Raw genomic sequence first — 17,690 nt, forward strand, 5'->3', positions numbered from 1 at the left:
AGGATAACCATTTTCACTATGTTATCCTACCAATCCATGAGCATGGGAGATCTTTCCATCTTCTGATATCTTCTTCAATTTCTTTCTTCAGAGACTTGAAAATTTTTCATATAGGTCTTTCATGGTTAGAGTTATACCAAAGTACTTTATGTTATTTGTGGCTATTGTAAAGGCTGTTGTTTCCCTAATTTCTTTCTCAGCTTTTTTTTCTTTTGTATACAGGAGAGCTAAAATCTATAGTCCTAAAGAAGCTAAACAACAAGGAGGACCGTAGAGAAGAGGCTGAAACCTCACTCAGAAGGGCGACCAGGATAAGTAGGAGAAGACAAATAACAGAACAGAAGCCTTTCACAGAGGACTTCTGAAAGATTCTACCTAGAAGGGTATTGAAGGAGATACTGAAATTCATAGCCAAACTTTGGACAGAGTGCCAAAAACTTTATGGAAGAAAAGGGAGATAGAAAGAACTGGAGGGGACAGGAACTCTATAATAAAAACAACAGAGCCAAAATCCTGGGCCCAGTGGATCCTGCAATGACCAGTATTCCAACTAAGGACCTTGCATGAAGAGGACCTAGACCCTCTGTTCAGAGGAAGCCCATAGGCTGCTCAGTTTCTAAATGGGTACCCTATCAAGGGGTACAGGGGCTTTCTCTGACATTTACTCAGTGGCTAGTTCTTTGATCACCACCCCCTGGGGGGTGCAGCCTTGCCAGGCCACAGAGGAAGATGATGCAGCCTTCCTAGATGAGACCTGATAGGCTAGGGTCAGATAGAAGTGGAGGAGACCTCCCTTATCAAGGGACCGAGAAAGGGCCTAGAGGGAAGAAAGGGAGGGTGGGTGGGACTGGCAGGATACAATGAAGGGGGTTTCAGCTGGGATACAAAGTGAATAAATTGTAATAAATTAAATTAAATTAAATTAAAAAAAGAAGACCACAAAAGAAAAATATTTTCAACACCCAAGAAGATATGAAGGGTATGTTGCCATCTTGGATAGGTCAATATATCACAGCTGAGTACTGTTGGCTTTCCTTCATTTCTCCAGTTGTCATCAGATACTGCTAACTTTTTAATTAAACTTCTTTCTATGAAGAATGTTGCTTTTATATGAAGACTATGAGGGTCAGTATCAGTTTCAATGTCTCTGTCTGTACTGTAATACCTAATGTAAAAACTTTTAAAATTTCAACTCTATCCTCATCATGAGTATGATTTTGGCATTTGTGAGAGAACAACCTATCAAAATAATAGTTACACTGCTCTTTGGATTCTTAGAAGCTTATACCTGATCTATTCCAATTTGTCACTCTAAGACTGCCACTTTTACAATAATTTTGCATACATGTGTTATGTCACCCTCATGTAAAGTATATGAACTATACAAAAATGAATAATACTAGATCTCAACATTTAAGTTACCTCTCATATCAGGGTCAAATCTATTAGATTGTTCTTATTATTTATTTATTCAAGCATCATTGGCTAGGCAATGTTGACTGTATTGTTGTACACTGGTAGTATTCAACAGTTTGGCCAGATATTTAATGAATTCACTTCTTATAAAAATAATTATGCATGGGCTGTGCACAAGAGGTTGGTCTGTGCTCTTTTAAGAGCCTGGGTCATTTTCTAGGCTGTGAAGAAGTTCCAGAGGGAGATTTTATTTTCTATTTGTCTGTATAAACAATCTTCATTAGTTTTTTTTTCTTTTTTGCGGTTTCAAAAAAGGTGTTTTTATTTTAAAATAGATCTCTTGCCAAACCCTAATCTTCACATTGTTCCCACCCCATCCACACTTCATCTTTCTCAGAGCCCTACCCTCTGAAACTGATGTTTCAGAGCCTTGCCCTCTGCCTCTTGAACACTACCACACACACACTGGTTGGCACTGGTTAAAGCCACCACAAATATGAAAGAAAACTGCATTAACTGGCCTGTTGGTTCATTAGCCTTTGAATTCCACTACAGTTTCCTACACATCTGTTCATAATATATCCTCTCATCCTAAATCACCCAAGGATGTAACATCATTCAGAGTGAAAATTCTTCCCGACTTTGGGATTTCCCCTACAAATCTTGCAGACCTTGCTACTTATCAGCTTTGCTGTTTCAGACTTGCCAATGCAATGGTTCCAGGTTGGAATGATTTCTGAGGTGAGCAACGAGGCTGCCGAGACAAGCTGGAAGTAGCTCTTGATCCAGTAACGTATACTTCTTAGTGGTGGATTGCACAGGGAAAGTCTACCTGTTTAACCATTTGAGTGGGTTATCTGTCTCATGGAACCTAGGTGTGGTGTTTTGGGACAGAATCTCATACAGTCCAGCTTGACCTAGAATTGGGTATCCCTCCATCTTTCCATGGCTGGGCTTCCAGGCTTGTAGCTCCCCACCAGGCTAAAGCTAGGGATACTAATAACTCAAAAGTGTAATAGTGAAGGCAATATACAGCAAGCCTATAGCCAACATCAAACTCAATGGAGAGAAACTTAAATCAATCCCACTGAAATCAAGGACAAGACAAGGCTGCCCACTCTCGCCATACCTCTTCAACATAGTACTTGAAGTCCTAGCCAGAGCAATAAGACAACTAAAGGAGATCAAGGTGATACAAATCGGAAAGGAAGAGCTCAAAGTGTCACTATTCGCAGATGATATGATAGTATATATGAACAACCCCAAAAATTCAACCAGAGAACTCCTCCAGCTGATAAACACCTTCAGCAAAGTGGCAGGATACAAAATCAACTAAAAAAAATCAAAAGCCCTCCTTTATACCAAAGAAAATAGGGCCAAGAAAGAAATTAGGGAAACAACACCCTTCACAATAGCCACTAATAACATAAAGTACCTTGGGGTGACACTAACCAAGCAAGTGAAAGACCTGTTTGAAAAAAACTTCAAGTCTCTGAAGAAAGAAATTGAAGAAGATCTCAGAAGATGGAAAGATCTCCCGTGCTCATGGATTGGTAGGATTAACATTTTGAAAATGGCCATCCTGCCGAAAGCAATCTACAGATTCAATGCAATTCCCATCAAAATACCAATTCAATTCTTTACAGACCTTGAAAAAAAGATTCTCAGCTTCATATGGAGAAACAAGAACTCCAGAATCTCCAAAACAATCTTGTACAACAACAGATCATCTGGAGGTATCTCCATCCCCTATCTCAAGTTGTACTACAGAGCAATAATAATAAAAACTGCATGGTATTGGCATAAAAACAGAAAGGAGGATCAATAGAACCGCATAGAAGACCCAGAAATAAACCCATACACCTATGAATACTCGATTTTTGACAAAGAAGCCAAAACCCTTCAATGGAAAAAAGACAGCATCTTCAACAACTGGTGCTGGTCCAACTGGATGTCCACATGCAGAAAAATGAAAATAGATCTATATTTATCACCCTGCACAAAACTAAAGTCCAAATGGATCAAAGACCTCAGCATAAAACCAGATACTCTAAATCTGTTAGAAGAAAAAGTGGGGAACAGCCTAGAACTCATTGGCATAGGAGACAACTTCCTGAACAGAACACCAACAGCACAGGTTCTAATAGCAACAATCAATAAATGGGACCTCATGAAACTGAAAAGTTTCTGTAAAGCAAAGGACACTGTCATCAAAACAAAACGACTGCCTACAGATTGGGAAAGAATCTTCACTAACTTTTTATCTGACAGAGGACTAATATTCAGTATATACAAAGAACTAAAGAAGCTGAAAAGCAGCAAACCAAGTAATCCACACAAAAATGGGGAACAGAGCTAAACAGAGAATTCTTGACAGAGGAATATCAAATGGCAGAGAAGCACTTAAAGAAATGCTCAACCTCATTAGCCATCAGGGAAATGCAAATCAAAACGACCCTGAGATATCACCTTACAACCATCAGAATGGCCAAGATGAAAAACTCAAGTGACAACACATGCTGGAGAGGTTGTGGAGAAAGGGGAACCATTCTCCACTGCTGGTGGGAATGTAAACTGGTACAACCACTCTGGAAATCTATCTGGCGCTCTCTAAGACAATTAGGAATAGTGCTTCCTCAAGACCCAGCTATACCACTGCTAGGTATATGCCCAAAGTTTGATCAAGTATACAAAACGGATACTTGCTCAACCATGTTCATAGCAGCTTTATTTGTACTAGCCAGAACCTGGAAACAACCCAGATGTCCATCAACGGTGGAATGGATACAGAAATTGTGGTATTTTTACACAATGGAATACTACTCAGCAATCAAAAAGGAGAAAATCATGAAATTTGCAGGCAAATGGTAGGATCTAGAAAAGATCATTCTGAGTGAAATATCCCAGAAGGAGAAAGACAAACACGGTATATACTCACTTATATAGACCTATAAGATATGATAAACATAATGAAATCTATACACCTAAAGAAGATAATCAAGAGAGTGGACATGGGGTAAGATGATCAATCCTCGTTTAGAAAGACAGATGGGATGTGCATTGAACGTATGACAGGAGTCTACTGAGCGCATCTGAAAGACTCTAACTAGCAGTGTTGTCAAAGCAAACACTCATGACCAAACCTTTGGCGGAGTACAGGGAATCATAAAAAAGAAAGGAAGTTAGTCTGATGGGAAAAGGTTAGGAGCTCCACAAGGACCAAATATATCTGGGCACAGGGTCTTTTCTGAGACTGACATTCAACCAAGGACCATGTATGGATATAACCTAGAACCTCTGCTCAGATGTAGCCTGTGGGAGCTCAGTAACCAATTGGTTTCCCAAAGTGAGGGGAACAAAGACTATTCCTAACAGGAACTCAATGACTGGCTCTTTGGCCTCCCCACCCCCAAGGGAGGAGCAGTCCTGTTAGGCCACAGAGGAGGGCTTTGCAGCCAGTCTTGAAGATACCTGATAAAACAGGATCAGATGAATGGGGAGGAGGTCCCCCCTATAAGTGGACTTGGAAAGGGGCACGGTGGAGATGAGGGAGGGAAGGAGGGACTGGGAGGGAATAATGGAGTGGGACACGGCTGGGATACAGAGTTAATAAAATGTAACTGATAAGAAAAAAAATAATATTAAAAAAGTGTAAGATTCGGTGTAAAATCATATTCTCAAGGTCAACATGCAAGTCGATGTTGTAGGTCACTGACAATGAATGGTGTTTGATGAGGTGGTTCTTATTATTGTCATGTCTTCCATGGAATTGAAATATCAGAATTGAAGGTAATAGAAATGATCCTCTGAGAACACATCTTTTAGAGCAGAGCAGACTGTCATGTAAGAGTGTGAACCCTCATTTGCTGTGTATGACACAGCTAGGTGTGCTAGCCAGGATAATTTTGCGTGGGCTAACCAAGTTGGCCTACACTTAGTTCACTTTTTACATGTTATATTCTTAAAACACAACTCAACATATTAGTTGTTGAGATAATATATATTTATTACGTTGATATATTGTTTATTTTGATTTTTTGTTCTTTTGAGACAGACTCTATATAGACTTGCCTGACAGAATTTGCTATTTATATGAGGCTAGCCTCAAACTCACAGTTAACTGTCTACAAGGTAGTAAGATTAAAGGACTGGACTTTTTTTTAACTATAGAATGGTTTAATCCAGGCTCCACAATCTTCAGTTTTCCAAGACTATTTAAGTTTTTTGTTGTTGTTCATAAGAAAAAAATAGAGGTCAAGAGATTTTTGTGAGAACTTAAGTGAAACTGTGTCTACACCAAAAGTGCCCATCAATGAAAAATTAGTCTCTTTGGGATTCAGAAAAAAAATTATAAATATGAAACTATTATCCTTATTTTACAACTGCGAATATGTAGTAAAAAGCTAAGTAAGTTGTCCAGCAGCATATAGCTTGTGACTATCACTGCTGTGACTAGATCCTAAACAGTATGACCTCAAGCCTCAGAGTAGATTCTATCATTATATTCAGTCATGATTTCTGTACAACCAAATTAAGTAGGCAGCTTCAAGGTGTGATAGAACAATGACCAAAACAAATTTTGGATAGAAAATTATTTATTTGACCTAAAGATTTTAGTCCAATTATTGAGGCAAGCAAACCAACGTAGAAACTCAGGGAGAAATGTGGAGGCAGAAAGTAAGTCAGAGCAAAGGAGGCTTAATAAGTGTGCATTCTCATAGGCCGAAGGTTAGAATTGTCCACAGTTGGCTATGGCTTCCCACGAGTCATTGAACAAAAGAATGTTCCACAGGCATGCCAACAGGCCACTGGGATGGAGGCTATTTCTTATTTGAGATTCCTATACCTTGTTGACTCAATTTTGTGACAAGTTGCCAAAAATGAATCACTACAAAGTGGTAACTAAATACATGTTATTACCTATCACAAGGAATGGCAAACAATTTACCAGCCAAGGCAGCCTATGAGCCCAAATAGACCCTTCATCCCTTGCTCAGTCTACCAACTTAGCAAGTCTCCAGACTCTGCCAATAGCAGTTCAGAGCAGAAAAAAAAGTTAGTGAATCTATAACTTTTTAAGAAGGATTTTCACTCAGTATCACAGCCAAGTCAGAATTAAATTCAAAAGCAAAGATGGGCCCAAATTGAAGGGCAAAGGAAGCAAAATCACAGGAAGGAGAAGGAGAGAGTAGGCTGGAACTGCCCATTCTTGGTACAGGAGCATCAACACAGCTGCTCCTTTGCTTCAGATTAAAACGGGTCCTACTGCTGTGTGCATTGATTGCTCCTCTAATTCCATCCTGCATGTATGCAGCAGCAGAGCTTAGATATATAATTAAATTTGGAAGCTCTTAAAGAATTCAGACATGGGCCAGAGGTATTCAGAAGGTGAAGAAAGATCTTTTGGAAAAACTCTGTTGGCGTAGGCATCATGACTGGAAGCAAACTTTTGCTTTAGAACAAGAAATCAAGTACTGATGACAACAGACTATGTTTTACAATTAATTACTTGTGTCTTTTCCATTAATGCTGTCATAAAATATATTTATTGACCATAATTTTGTTTTTTTTTTTTGTTCTGGGCACAATGGCAATTTAAACAACTTAGATTGTTTGGGGGTGAAATAGCTTGGGCAAAATGAGAAGGCATCCAAATGAAAGGTAGTTAGCCATGTGGAAAAGAATTTTGCCTGGGAGAAAAGAGTGCAAAGTTACAAAGAGCACAAGACTTAATGGGTAAGACCATGGATAAGTTTCTTCAGTAAGTTTAGAGAGAAGGTGGAGGCGACTTAAAAGTCTTGGAACATTGCAAGAATTGAAACATAGTGGGAAGTTAAGAATGGGGATTCTGAACACATGGATTTGGTTTAGTTTTACCTGTAGAAACATTAGTCAGCTTAAGTTAGGTTATGACAACCTCTTCTGACTGCTTTAATTCCTGCACATTACATGCTTTAGTGAGACACATTTAACAAAACTTCTATGAAAAATACTAGGCATTATTCTGTATTAGCACTGTTATTAGTAACTTAAAAGAGTTAAGGATAAATATATGAAGATGCTCAGAAATGTGTGGTGCTAGAACCTGGTATTGTAGGAATTGTCAAAATTTAGAGCAGAAAAAAAATATTAAAACTCTGAAAGTGTGACACAGTTTATATATGTGTGTATATATATATAGTACATATGTAATATATTTATACACACACACACACACACACACATATATATACACACATACATACATGCACACACAACTCACAATGAAGCTAAATCAGACCAGACCATGGAGCACCACTTTGTTCTCTTTCCAGATGCATGAATGCATAAAACTTCATAAATACAAGATTCTCCAATTAAAACTTGGAAAAGCTACATCTTGATTTAAAGATATTTACAATTAGTCTGGATAGTTTAAGGCTATCTTACTAACTGTGTATAATGTCAGAGCCAGATTAGAGGCTTGAAAAAGAGATGAGATACAAATTTGAGTTTTCTGCTTGGCTGGGGAAGGGCTCAGCATTGACTATCTTGGGCTTTCTTTGTGGCTTTCATTGTTTCTTAATATTCCTTCTTCCTGAACTATGTTTTATGGAATTTCTTCTCGACAGAAAAGGGACAAAGAAGAAAATGAGCACAAAGTAGATAGTTATGCAATTTCATAGTGCTGTGCTCTGTATTTTATTAACTCTTTTACATTTAATTTGTAGTTTGATAGATCAAATTGCACTTTATTCCAATTATGCAAAATATTATTGAAAATAAATGATGTATGTATCTCATTCTTTTCAGAGGAACTCTGTTAACTGCTAAAAAAAAAAGTGGTGTGATAATTTGCAACTGTGTAACCCACACACATGTCATATTGCCATACACTGATTTCATGTCAATCCCAGGCAGAGTACAATTAAGTACAAGTTAAGTACAATCTTTGAATGCGTGTGCTTAGGACAGAATCACAATCCATACTATCTTTCAAACAGGGTTAATCTACTAAGAGAAAGATTTAGCCTTTAAAGATATTTATTATCACACTATTGAATTTGTTATAATTTATTTAGATTTTCTTAATGTTTTTATGTTAAGTATTAAGTTCCTATTGTCAAAGTGTGAAAAAATATTTTCTAACATGAAATGATTTGATAATAAAATATTAATATATATTTGCCAGTGTCAATTATGAAGAAAATTAGCTGCTCTATAAGTTAAAGTCATCTGTCATTCTATTAATATATCAGGCAAAAAAGCAACTTAATGTGTGTTTTTTTTTTCCTAGGAGTTTATACATCCATGCAAAGCTTATTCTCCAATTCACTTAGTTGTATTCAGAGTCCTTGGAAGTCTTAAGGGAGATTTCTCTGAAAATTCTTTCTAATCATACTAATGTCACATTTCAAATACACATACCAGCACTATTGCCAAAGTGGTTTTGCGTTTTGATCAGCAAAGATGAAAAAAAAAAAGTGACAAAGACATTGGTTGAAAATAAGGCACTGTTTCTTCAAAAGCTTTAAAAAAACTCTAATAAATTGTCTTACCTTTACCCACTTAGCAGTGTGACACTGAGCATTTACATTCCTAGATGGCGTCAGTACAGAATCTGGCATCTCTCTGAAACCAGAATTCTCCTTGGCCTGTCAGATTCCAAGGAGGGAGAAAAATAAATGAGCTAGCCAGCCGAGTGGAATGAAATCTCAGAAGGATTATGGGAACTGTAGTCAGCTGCAGTAACTCAGTTTTGTAAAAAAAAAAAAAAAGAAGCAGAATAGCAATTGAGATGCAGGAATATTAACATCTGAACCTACCTGGCCTGATCCATTAATAATGAGAAGTGTCATGCCTGGATAAATAAAGTAAAAATATATAGTTTTTATGCATAAGCCATTTTTATCATTCTTTTGTAGTAGGCGCCTTGGAAAATGATTTTGAAAATTCCTCTACTGCCATCTGAAATCTTCATACAACTTCTTACCTTGGGTGAAATTAAAATGCTTTCTTTCTTCAGGAAAAATATCAGGGAACTTATTCCAATTCTTTAAATTAAACTTAGAGAAACTCAAAGAAGATTAAAATTCTACGTAACCTCTGGCCAAATACACAATGTATTTTATTTAACTTACACTGAATTTCAATCATTGTAAGAAAAGGAAAAGAGTTTTGCACGGCTATACAATGTGCTTGTGGTTGTTACTTCAAGTGAGTCAAAGTGAAATGGGATGGACATTGGAAGTAGGAGAAAACAAGAAAAGGACAAGAGCCTACCATAGAGGGCTTCTAAAAGACTCTACCTAGCAGTGTATCAAAGCAGATGCTGAAACTCATAATTAAACATTGGGCAGAGTGCAGAGAATCATATGAACGAAGAGAAAGTTAGTAAGACCTTGAGAGGACAGGTACTCTAAAAGGATCAAATATAACTAGGCATGGAGGTCTTTTCTGAGACTGATTCTCCAACCAAAGCCCATCCATGGATATAACCTAGAACGCCTGCTCAGATGTAGCCCATGGCAGCTCTATATCCAAGTGGGTACCCTACTAAGGGGAACAGGGACTGTCTCTGACATGAACTCAGTGGCTGGCTCTTTGACCTCTCCCACTCCCGAGGTAGGCGCAGCCTTGCTAGGCCACAGAGGTGGACATTGCAGCAAGTCCTGATGAGACCTGATAAGCTAGGGTCAGATGATGGAAGGAAAGGAAGACTTCTTCTCTCAGTGGACTTAGAGAGGGGCAGGGAGGAGATGAGAGAGGTAGGATGGGATTGGGAGGGAATGAGGAAGGGGGCTACAGCTGGGATACAAAGTAAATAAACTGTAATTAATATAAAAAATAAAAATTTAATAAAAGAGGAAAAAATAAAAGCTTATGCAGTAACATGTTGGTGCTAGTGTAACTGGATTCTATATGTAGAAAAATGCAAATAGATACCATTTTTCATCTTTCACAAAAGTAAAGTCCAAGTTGATCAAAGACCTTAACATAAAACCAGACTTAATAAATCTGTTGGAAATTAAAGTGGGAAAGAGCCTTGAACTCAGTGGCACAGGAGACAACTTCCTGAACAGAACACCAACAGCACAGGCTCTAAGATCAACAATTAGTAAATGGGACCTTGTGAAATGAAATACCTTCTGTAAAGGACACTGTCACAGTTTACAGACTGGGAAAAGATCTTCACCAATGCTACATCTTAAAAAGGGCTAATATCCAGAATATATGAAGAACTCAAGAAGTTAAACACCAACAAACCAAGTAATCCAATTAAATTGGAGTACAGAGCAAAACAGAATTCTCAACAGAGGAATATCGAATGGCAGAGAAACAGTTAAAGAAATGCTCAACATACTTAGTCCTCTAGTAAAATCAAATAGAAATCACCCTGAGATTCCACTTTACACCAATGAGAATCGTGAGGATAAAAAACTCAAGTGAAAACACATGCAGGAAAGGTTGTGGAGAAAGGGGAATCCTCCTCTATTGCTGTAAATGTGTACAACCACTTTGGAAAGCAATCTGGTACCTTCTTAAAAATTAGGAATACTGCTACCTCAAGATCCAGCTATACCACTCTGGGCATATACCCTAAAGATTCTGAACCATTTAACAAGGACATTTGCTCAACTATGTTCTTAGCAGCTTTATTCATAATAGCCAGAATCTGGAAACAACCTAGATGTCCCTCAACAGAGGAATGGATACAGAAATTGTGGTACATTTACACAATGCAATACTATTCAGCAATTACAAACAAGGAAATCATGAAATTTGCAGGCAGTTGGACAGAGCTAGAAAAGGTCATCCTGAGTGAGGTAGCTCAGAAGCAGGAAGACATAGATGGTATATCCTCACTTAAAAGTGGATATTAGCCACATAATGTAGGATAAACATACTAAAATCTATAGTTCCAAAGAAGCTATTCAACAAGGAGGACCCTAGCAAGATGCTTAACCCTCATTCAGAAGGGCAACTAGTATAAACATTGGAAGAAGGAGAATACAGGGATCAGGACAGGAGCCTATCACAGAGAGCCTCTGAACGATTCCATCCAGCAGGTTATCAAAGCAGATCCTGAGACTCATAGCTAAACTTTGGGCAGAATGCAGGGAATCTTAGGGAAGGAGGGGGAGATAGAAACACCTGGGAGGGACAAAAAAATCTGGGCCCATGGCAGCCTGCAAAGAGTGATGAATCAACCAAGGAACATGCATGGAGAGGACCTAGACCCCTTGGTAAGATGCAGCCCATGGGCAGCTCAGTCTCCAATTGGGTTCCCTAGTAAGAAGAGCAGGGACAATCTCTGGCATGAACCCAGTTGCCTGCTCTTTGATCACCTTTGCCTGATGAGGTGGCCTAACTAAGTCACAGAGAAAGAGGTCCTGATGAGACATGACAGACTAAGGTCAGATAATAGGGGAGAAGGTCCTCCCCTATCAGTGGACAAGGAAGGGGCATAGGGGGAGAAGAAGGACAAAGGATAGGACTGGGAGAGAAGGATGGAGGGGGCCACAGTTGGGATGCACAGTGAATAAACTGTAACAAATAGTAATTATAATCTATTAAAAATAATTTTAAAATAAAATCTAAAAGGAAGGAAAAGCTTACTGTGAATAAAGGCTAACTTGTTACTGAAGAAGGCATTCTTAGGAGCTCTTTAACAGAGGCGAGCAGTGTTTCTCACATCTTCAGTAGCGTGCAGAGCTGCTGAGCTTCCCTCCCTTCATAACCCGTCCATCACCTTTTTGAGAGCAACTCTCAATTTTATAAGCTGGGTTTGCACATGCACTGGCTAACCTTTTACTTACTGTTACACTCTGCTTGCTAACTTTGAATATGCTTGATCTTCAGACACCACTGCGTATAATCCTCTTCAATATCCAGTGAAATATAGCACATGGATTTGTGCTATAAAATCAGTAAGCTAGATCTCAATGTCTACAAATGCATAAGTATATTCTATAAAAATTGGACAAGGATATCTACCCAAAATGCCTTTTTTCCATAACTAATTCCTTTATACCAAAGAATAAATGATTGTGCTCAATTTATGATTCTTTTTAGAAATTGTTACATATAGGAACATGACCTTAAATTTCATTATTGTCACTAATTATTACAATTAAGAGAGGTACTCTCTCAACACATGAAATATACCCCCTGCCCTTCACATTTCTTTTTGTTTCTCTGACACTGTGACCAACTATTTTATTCTCTGGTGTTTATACTCAACAACTAATCTGTATATAATTTTTTTTCTTATTTTAGAAACTCTCTTTTTCAATTTAAATAATTAAATAGTTGCAAAAAAGCACTTTTCAAGTATATTAGTGGAAACAATGTCATCAGATAGGTAGATATATCTCTGTTAAAAATCTCAGATCTGCTCTGACACTATTCTGATCATAAGGTTTTGTGTAAGCTAGAAGCCTGTACATAGATTCCAAAGCATTGATCGCAGCCACAAGGACGATAGGTCAAAGACAGAAATGAGCAATAATAGATAACAAGGGGCTAAGAAGAGCCCAAGATAATTTAGCTCTACACTTTCTAATTTTCAACCTTTCCATACCACTGGGGTCTATTCAGATAATCAGCCATGTAGCAGGTTCACTGTAAGATGTGGCTTTTATCTGAGAACATTTGTTTACAGTTTCTTTCCCAGGACTTTCACCTTACATTTAAGACAAGAATGTCACTCAGTGTTCTTATGTGCTCCCTGATCAACCCAAACACATAATGGAGCTTCACTTTGTTGCCCTATGAAAGAAAAAAGCTCATGAATCATTCAGTGGGAGAGTGTCCATGATTTACAAAATGCTATGTTCCAAAGACAATCTATATGGTAAATATTAAATAATAGATATTATATTTTTCCATGCATTTCATAACTACTGTGTTATGGTTTTCATGCTGCTGACGCCTCATTTTTCTTTCATCATTTTGATTCAGTTTTATTTGCAAAGGAATACAGTAATAAATAGAAACCATATATACACTCGTATTTGCACATATAACTATTTTATCTCATATACATGTTTATAACATCTCTAAAATTAATTACTATTGCAAGGAAATTAAAGAAACGCAGTGGTAGACTACCACAAAAGTGGAATTAAGCTGCTGCAGAGCTAGACTGGTATAACCTATATCATACTGTTTACGGGATTTGTCTCTGACACACACACACACACACAAACACACACACACAGAGAGAGAGAGAGAGAGAGAGAGATTACTTCATGTAAATAGAATGCAGTTTATTAAGACTAAATTGTATGATTTTGTTATTCATTTTTTTAAAAAAATTCAATTATTAACATAATGCCTTTCTATCAGCTTCTCATTAATGCTATCTAAGCCATGAAAAAAGACATTATCTTTCCTTCTTTGGGCCTTAATGATTTAATCACTTATTATTTATAGCATGTGCTTTTCTGAAATTCCTTTATGTTTTTACCTAAAAATCAAACCTGTGATTGTCTTCTATGGTGCAATAATTTAGATGATAATATTTGTGATAGCTTCTGTGCCATAGAATTCAAAATCTAACCTTTTTTTTCCACCATGACCACTTTATCTTTGATCTGCTAATATGAACTTTCTTTTGTATAGCTGTGATATCATTTCTTTGCTTTCTTGTGTGCTGTTCTACAATTTAATGTCCGTTTTAAATTTCTAACAACTTCATAACATCTTCAGAAAAATAACATCATCTTTAAAGTAGCTGTCATAGGTCCCTTAGGTAGTACAAAACATCAGTTTAGACAGGGGAGGGTACAGCTCAAACTAAAGCCTTAATAAGGATTAATAAGGTTTGTGTGAATACTATGAATAAAGCTGCTATGAATATGGTTGAGCAAATGTCCTTGTTGTATACTTGAGCATATTTTGGATATATGCCTAGGAGTAGTATAGCTAGATCTTGAGGTAGTACTATTCCTAATTTTCTCCACATCCTCTCCAGCATGTATTGTCACTTGAATTTTTTATCTTAGCCATCATTATGGGTGTAAGATCTCAGGGTTATTTTGATTTGCATTTTCTTAATGACTAAGGACACGGAGCATTTCTTTAAGTGTTTCTCTGCCTTTGATAAAACCAGATGTCCCTAAACAGAGTAATGGATACAGAAATTGTAGTGCATTTGCACAATGGGATACAACTCAGCAATAAAAAAAACAAGGAAATCATGAAATTTGCAGACAAATGGTAGGAACTAAAAAAAAATCCTCCTGAATGAGCTATCCCAGAAACAGAAAGACACACATGATATATACTCAATTATAAGTGGATATTAGACATATAATATAGGATAAACATATGAAAATCTGTACATATAAAGAACATAAGCAATAAGGAGGACCCTGGGTAAGATGATAAATCCTCATTCAGAAAGGCAAACAGGATAGATTTTGGAAGAGGGAGAAAACAGGGAACAGAACAGAAGCCTACCACAGAGGGCCTCTGAAAGACTCTACCCAATAGGGTATCAAAGCAGCTGCTGAGACTTATAGCCAAAGTTTGGGCAGAGTGTAGGGAATCTTATGAAAGAAGGGGGAAATGAAAGACCTAGAAGGAACAGGAGCTATATAAGGAGAGCTACAGAACCAAAATATCTTGGCCCAGGGGTCTTTTCTGACACTGATACTCTAACCAAGGACGATGCATGGAGATAACCTAGAACCCCTACACAAATGTAGCCCATGGTAGCTCCTTGTCCAAGTAGCTCCTCTAGTAAGGGGAACAGGAACCTTCTCTGACATGAACTCAGTAGTGGGCTCTTTGATCACCTATCTCAGAAGGGAGTGGGACAGCCTTACCAGACCACAGAGGAGGAAACTGCAGCCAGTCCTGGTGAGACCTAATAGACTAGGGTCAGATGGAAGGGGAGGAGGACTACCCCTATCAGTGAACTGGGAAAGAGACATGGGAGAAGAGGGAGGAAGAGCAGGATTGGGAGGGGGGTACAACTGGGATACAAAGTGAGTAAATTGTAATAAATAAAAACATAACGACTCACAAAAATATAAGGTTTGTATGAGTCAATGATCTCATTCAATAACAATTTGGACTGATCATTTCAAAATGATAATGAGGGGCAGAGAAAATGGAGAGGTATACAATCTGTATCATGATGTGCTCTGGTAAAGATTAGTAAATGTTTCTAAGTAAGTGGGTATACCTACCATTTCCTCTAGAATTTCTATTTTGGTAATGAAGCAGTTTAACCTTATTCTCAATATAATACAAATTTATTAGGTCTGCACTATGTAAACCATTAATTCTAAATTATTTCTCTTATACAATCATCTTGGCTAGGTATACTCTACTGCAAGTACTCCACAAAGCAAGACTCTTTTACCAATAAAAACTGATCTTTTCTTTTGCCAGAGATTTACTACTGCAATTTCTTTAATGCCTTTTTCCTTTTTCTATTTTTTTCTTTTTCTTTTTTTCTGTAAAGAAAGATAATGGGCTGTGGTGATGGAAACATAAGGCAGGAAAAATAGTTCTGATTATTTTCCTTGACAAGGAGTTTGGTTGTGGACAGAGGTGTCATTGTTTCTGGCAACAGCAGTGGTTTCCTAGCCAGAACTCAGAGAATAATGCCCAGAGGTGCTAGTCCATGCACAGAGGCTACAGTTTATGTGTAGAAGTGTTTATTCACACACAAAAGCTCTGGCCCAATGCCAGAGGTCGTGGTTCACACACAGAGGTTCTGGTTCACACACAGAGGCTCTGCTTCATTTATAGAGACACTGGTTCACACATAGAGACATTAGTTCACGTCTTGTCCTTGTTTTCCTTTTTGTTTTTATCTCACTCCTTCATTTGAAGTCAACCTAATGAGCAAAGTTGACTGGAAGTCATGCATGACCAATCACCTCATAGGTCCTTGGGAGTGTAAGCTGGATCCCCAGTGTAGTTATTAGGATGGTGAGGTGCCTAGACACACACCTCATGGAGCTCTGTTATTGGAGTGCTAGATTATCCGAGCCCACCTTGACCTATCTAGCCCAGTCAGTTCAAAACTCAATCTACTTCCTTTGTAGGAAAAGATGCCTATCAACCCCAGACAAAGTTTTTCAGTGGCTTTCCAGTCTTGATCTTTCCTACAACCTTCTCTTTTCTGCTCTTTCCACTATAAAGGAGCATGCTTATTTTCTTCCTGCAATTCAGCCTTCTGCTTTAAGCTTCTCTGGATAATAAAGTTCCTTTTAAATTTTCACCCTTGGTTGCTCATAAAATCCATTGATTTTGAATGAAAATGACCCAGAACAGATGACTAGACCTTGCTGTCTATGAAACCCTAGTCTCCAAGTTAAGCCTATCTGAAAGAAGAAAATGTCCATCATTTTCTAGAACATTATTTCCCCCATTTTAGCAGGCCTAAACTTTATTTATTTTTTTCTCAAGGCTCTAACTAAATGCAGTTTCTCCTTCTCCTTCTTCTCCTCCTCCTCTTCCTCCTCCTCCTCCTCCTTCTTCATCTGTAATCTTGGATAAAGTTTACTTACTATGAATCCCATCCAAATTCTCCATTTTTAAAACCCAATGTTTCCAAAGGACACATTACATAAATAGTGAGTTTCTGCATCACACTGTTGTGAGACTCTAATCTTGCATATATACCACAGGCAAACCAAGGAGACCAACACCAGAAGGCCTGCTAACGCTCCCATGCCCGCCCATTCCTTCAGATGATTCATGGCTGCAGCAATCCATGTTGATAATCCTGTGGCTAGTCCTGCATCCACTCCGGTAGAATTTACTGTGAAAATGGCCACTCTCAGCTGCTCCATCCCTTTACAGCCATTGAAGCAGGACATTCTCCCCAAGCATGGTTGGATACCATAAAAAGCTAAAATGATACGCTCAGGATGCGAGGCTAAGCACTGCACTCAGGGTCAGCCGCTTTGGACCCAGAGAAGAGCATGTCTGATCGCATGCGGGTTGATGCCCCAGGTCCCACCTCTGAGAAAAAGGTATTGGACGGGTCTGATGCTCTTTGGGTGGATGACACCTAAATGAACATCTGTACAAAGTCCCAATTTATTTCTAATATCAGAGATCAGACCTCTACTCTTGCCTGATGCGTCTAAAACAAAAAGGGGGAACTGTAGAGAGCTGCGGAATGCTATGCCTTAAAGATGGAGCTGGTTTCTGCCTTCCACCTTCCCGATGGTGAGTGCTCTCTGTCACGAACAACTCCACATTTGGCTAAGGCCGAGGATCTGGCTTGCTTCCATGTATGTGGACCTATCTGCATTGCCCCCGTG

At 38.2% G+C, this 17,690-nt stretch overlaps 1 long non-coding RNA gene across 8 annotated transcripts in view; it reads right to left on the reverse strand.

The window, feature by feature from the left end:
- LOC132652433 (uncharacterized) overlaps window positions 1–9,087 on the reverse strand; it is a 149,104-nt gene extending 140,017 nt beyond the window's left edge. For all 8 annotated transcript variants that reach the window (XR_009590001.1, XR_009590002.1, XR_009589995.1 and 5 more), the window contains exon 1: window positions 8,955–9,087. This is a non-coding gene — a long non-coding RNA (uncharacterized LOC132652433). The remainder of the gene's footprint in view (window positions 1–8,954) is intronic.
- Between the last annotated feature and the right edge of the window lie 8,603 nt (window positions 9,088–17,690).

The sequence above is a fragment of the Meriones unguiculatus genome, chromosome 2, assembly GCF_030254825.1.
Source record: "Meriones unguiculatus strain TT.TT164.6M chromosome 2, Bangor_MerUng_6.1, whole genome shotgun sequence".
In the NCBI taxonomy this organism is placed as follows: domain Eukaryota; kingdom Metazoa; phylum Chordata; class Mammalia; order Rodentia; family Muridae; genus Meriones; species Meriones unguiculatus.